This window comes from Felis catus, chromosome E1, assembly GCF_018350175.1.
Source record: "Felis catus isolate Fca126 chromosome E1, F.catus_Fca126_mat1.0, whole genome shotgun sequence".
Lineage (NCBI taxonomy): Eukaryota > Metazoa > Chordata > Mammalia > Carnivora > Felidae > Felis > Felis catus.
The window spans coordinates 50,122,839-50,128,092 of NC_058381.1; positions in this window are offsets into that span (position 1 = coordinate 50,122,839).

Sequence of the window (5,254 nt, forward strand, 5' to 3'; positions counted from 1 at the left end):
CCAAGTGGGGGTGGGGAAATGTCACAGTTTCACCCCTGGTTCTGCCGGCAGGGAATCTGAGGAAGAGCTTGTCTACCCAAGGAAGGCCTGGGGTAAAGAGACCCAGGAATGAAGGCGCCAGGCCGGGGACCAAATATGAGAAAAGCACGGGGCCCCAGGGACCTGAGTCTGACTGCAATTCCCCGTCTGTGATCAGGCCTCAAAAACCCCACAAAGGTTTCTAACCAGGAGCCAGACGGCTCAGCATCACACGCATGTTGCCCAAGGTCATGGTCTTGAGTGGCAGAGCCTGTCCTTGAACCAGCCTTAAGCTTCTAACCGTGCAGGGAGCTTTCTACCTATTCCCCCGCATTCCTTCAGCTCCCCCACTCACGGAATCGCACACTCCCCGAACCCCAGCGTCTGCCTTGCAAGGTTCTTGCCCGCGGAACCTGCCTGCCCCCCTCGGCTGCCGGGGGGGTCGGTGCCCTCGCTTTTGCATCTGAGCCCCAGAAGGCAGCAGCCAAAATTGAAAGACGTTGTTATCTACAAGCAGTGACAGATGAATCCATTAGCATTTGTCAGAAAGGCATGGGTTGCTTTATCAAGAGAGCTAAGAAAGGAGCGAAGAACAAATAAACCGCAGGGCAGAACGGGGTGAGAATGTGTGTGCTGGTTCTGAACAAGTGTGGAATATAAATCACGGCTCATCAGGGCTGCTGTGCAAAGGGCCAGCCGGGAGAGCGTGTCCAGGCTGTAGAGGGTGTTCCTCAAACGCCTGTGCGAGAGGAGGCAGGTAGGTGCCCGCACGGTTATCATTTCTTGCAACTTCAGTTTTCCCATCCTTAATGACAGTGGACTATTATGGTGGAACAATGGTGTAGATTAAGTGAGGTTAGGTCCGCAAAAGCTTTTAACACGGGTGCCTGGAACAAAGTGGTTACTCAGGAGATGCTGGTTGATGCAACCATTATTACTTCTAGGAATCTGGCCTTGCTCAAATCCCATAGTGGAAGAAAGCTTTGTCTATGCAGATCTTGCTTTGTGTGTTAATGGGTTCCTGCCAAGTTGTCTATAAATCAGGCTTATTGTCAGTTACGAATTAAATTGAAGAGCTTTAAAGTTCTTCCTTTAAAGCTTGGGCGCGTGGTCGAAGGGTTGGAAAGCCCCTCTGTGGGTCTCAAGCTTTCTTTGGTTCCCATTGTAACGGTACGGAGCTTTTTCTCTGCTTCGGTCTGGGCGAAAGGCTGCATCTTGTTTAAAAGAAAACATGCCCCGGGTGGGTAGAACATATGTTAGACGCTCAATGGCACCCATACGGAGCTTGCCCTCTTGTATGAAATCTTCTCCCCGAATGAAGCAGCAGGTGGGAGGGAGCGGCTCATGGTTTGGATAAAAGGAGAAAAAGATAGAAGCTTAAACACATAACCTGCCAGGTTGTGCACAAGATGTGCTGGATAGTTTCTTAACACGGGTGGCCAATCAGCCCGCAGGCCGGTGGAGCAGTGATGGGGCAGCATTAGACAGCTGTCTACCATGGATCCTTCTAGAAAGGGAACTGGGTAAGTTCTTGACTTCCTTTGCCGGTGACTTCATCTCCCAGAAGGTAGAGGAAACCACACGGGGGTCTTCTACTTGGGACTTAAACCAGGAAGGAAGAACTGGCTGGGACTATAAGTGAGAGGCCAGCTTTGGGGGAGAATGAACACCAGGTAAGCAGGGTAGCACGATGGGTAGGGCGTAGATTCTGGAGCATCATCTCCTGGGTCCAGATTCTGCTTCTACTACTTACCAACCATGTTCTTTTACCCTGCCTTGACTCTGGGTTTTCCCTCTTTGTAAGGCGAGGACCATACTAGTGCCTACTTCATAGTGTGGTCGCGGAAAGTGGATATATTGATACACTTAGTACATAGTGTTACTACTCAATAAATTTTAGCGGTTAGTGTTGTTGTTACTTGAGTTCAGTTTGCGATGGAAAATCTAGATGGACATAATCATAGACTCAAGACTTGAAGGCAATTTTAAAAACCTGAGATCAGCGACGTAGATACTTGAGCCAGAAGTTATAAAGGGGAACCTGGCTTAAGACAGATCAGTGAGCTTTTCCTGTAAAGGGCCAGATGGTAAATATTTTCTGCTTTGTGGGTCACGGGGCCCCTTTGCAACTAGTCAACTCTACTATTGACTTAGCACAAAAACAGCAGTAGATAATACATAAACAAATGGGCACATCTGTGTCCAAGAAAACTTTATTTATAAAAACGGGAGGCAGGGCAGATTTGGCCAGAGAACTCTGCGTTCCTGAGTCCTTGGCTTACGCAAAATGGGAAACACCGAAATATAAAAGTCTGCCTGTGTAATGTTAAATGTTGCAAGATTAAAGACAAGCAGGCAATCAGCCAACATACCTGCAAAGGGAGCTGTTTACCCCACGTTGAAAGAGGACATGGTTGCAGATGACATATCCGGAAAGGGTTAGTATCCAAAGTATATAAAGAACTTCTACAACTCAGCACCCCCGAAACAAATAATCCGATATTTAAAAATAGGCAGAAGAAATGAACAGACATTTCTCTACGGAAGACATCCAGATGGACGGCAGATACATGAAAAGATGCTCAACATCTCTCATCATCAGGGAAATGCAACTCAAAACTACCCTGTGATGTCGCCTCACACCTGTCAGAATGGCCAAAATCGAAAACACAAGAAACAACGAGTGTTGGCGAGGATGCAGAGAAAGAGGAACGCTCATGCGCTGTTGGTGGGAATGCCAACTGGCGCAGCCACTCTGGAAAAGAGTATGGAGGTAAAATACAAAAATACTACGTCAAAGGGATACATGCACCCCCGGGTTTATAGCAGCATGATGTGCAATAGCCAAATTATAGGAGCGACCCAAGTGTCCATCCATGGATGAATGGATAAAAGGATATACGTATGATGGAACATTATTCAGCCATAAAAAAGGAATGAAATCTTGCCATTTTTAACTACACGGATGGATCTAGAAAGCATAATGCTTAGCAAAGTAAGTCAGAGGAAGACAAACACCATATGATTTCACTCCTATGTGGAATTTAAGAAGCAGAAAAAAATGAGCAAAGGAAACAAAAAGAGAGAGACAAACCAAGAAACAGACTCTTAGCTATAGAGGATAAACTGGTGGTTATCAGAGGGGAGGCGTGTGGAGAGATGGACGAAACAAGTGATGGGGATGAAGGAGGGCACTTGTGACAAGCACGGGGCCACGTACGTGACTGTTGAATCACTATATTGTACACCCGGAACTAATACAACACTGTGTGTTAACAACGCTGGAATTTAACGTTAAATTAAATTAAATTAAGAAAAGAAATCCTGAGGGGAAAAAAAAAGAGAGGACCTGTGCCCCAAAGAAGAGGAATTATATCTTCTGCATATCACACAGTTCAGAAATATATGAAGGGGGCGCCCGGGTGGCTCAGTCGGTTAAGCGTCCGACCTCGGCTCAGGTCGTGATCTCACAGTTCGTACGTTCAAGTTCCACATTGGGCTTGTTGCTGTCGGTGCAGAACCCACTTCGGATCCTCCTCCCCTCTCTCTGTCCCTTCCCCACTTGCATACAGTCTCTCTCTCTAAAAAAAAAAAAAACAGAGAGAGAAACATTTAAAGAAAATTGAGCCCTCCTGATATTTGTGAATAGTGCTGTAATAAAGCTCATGCAATGGCTTCGGTAACCATGGCAACATGGGAAGGGATCTGGAAGTGGTCCAGGTGGCCCTTCCAAGAGATGTCAGGCAACGGGCGCAAAAGAGAACCCAGTCAAGACCATGGGAAAGAGATCTAGACCCAAAGGAAACCCGGCAATACCAATAATGGCGAGAGACTGAAAAACGACCTAAGTGTTCCCGGATACAAACACTGCTTGTCTCGAAACAATGTGATTCAGGTCACTGTTGTTTTTTCTCTTAAAAAAAAATATTTTTTAAAGTTTATTCATTTCAAGAGAGAAAGAGTGAGAGGAAGAAAGGGCAGAGAGAGAGAGAATCTCAAGCAGGCTCTGCACTGTCAGCACAGAGCCCAATGAGGGGCTCGAACTCACAAACTGTAAGATCACGACCTGAGGGGAAACCGAGAGTCGGTCGCTTAACCGACTCAGCCACCCACGTGCCCTGTTATTTTCTCGATTGTACTTTGAGGAGTTTTTATCATAAGCAGACATTACTTTCACTTTTTAGCTTTTTAAGTCTGTTTCTATATCTTGAGGCAGAGAGAGAGAGAGAGAGAGAGAGAGAGAGAGAGAGAGAGAGAGCAGGAGGGGAAGAGAGAGAAGGAGACAGAGAGAATCCCAAGCAGGCTCCGCACTGTCAGCACAGAGCCCGCCGCAGGGCCCGAACTTGCCAACTGTGAGATCTTGACCCGAGCAGAGATCAAGAGTCTGAGGCTCAACCGACTGAGCCACCCAGCCCCTCCAAGCACACATTACTTTTAAAATCAAAGTGAAAGCTACTTAAGGTGGGGGAAGCTTCTTAGAGGAGCAACCTTAGGGTGGATGCTTACAAATTACATGACAGGTTTCCACTCAACACAAATAGAATTTTCTCACTGTAATGGTCTGATCTGCAAACCAATGAGTGTGCACTGTGGTCGACATTGATTGCTTCCCCATCGGCCATCTTCTTACCTTCCATTTCTGACGGTAGAACTTGCGTCCTAGTAAACACCCGATACTTCCTTACCAGCTTCCCTTGTGGTTATGACATGGGTAAGCCACACCATCCTGGCCAAAGAGAATTGCTGAAAAATATGCTAAGTGGCTCCCAGGAGAGGTTGTGTGTGTCTGTGTGTGTACACATTTGCATGCATTTGTCGCATGAGGAGAAACGTCAGCCTTCCAGGGTTTGACGTGGTCATGTGTGGATGTGGTGTTTGGTGCAGCGGCAACCATTTTCTCACCATGAGGAGTGAACCCCCAAGGTTGCCATCCAACACTCTGTGATGGTAGACCAGGAGGACAGAAAGGGAGGGGTCCTTGATTCACTGAACTCTAACCATCCCTTCTCTGCATCTTTAGACTTCTGGAGAATCATGTACCTACTAAGGATTCATTTCTAGTTCAGTATCGCGGCTCCTAACGGTTTCATCCTCTCTAAAATATTCCCACAGAGGCCTGTTGGTGGCATTCCTCAAATTATCTAAATGTTAAGTCAGGCCTGAGAACGTCTCCGCGTTCCTGAGTCGCTGGGCTCTAAGTGTCTCAATGCAAAGCCTTGCAGCAAGGGGCCAGATC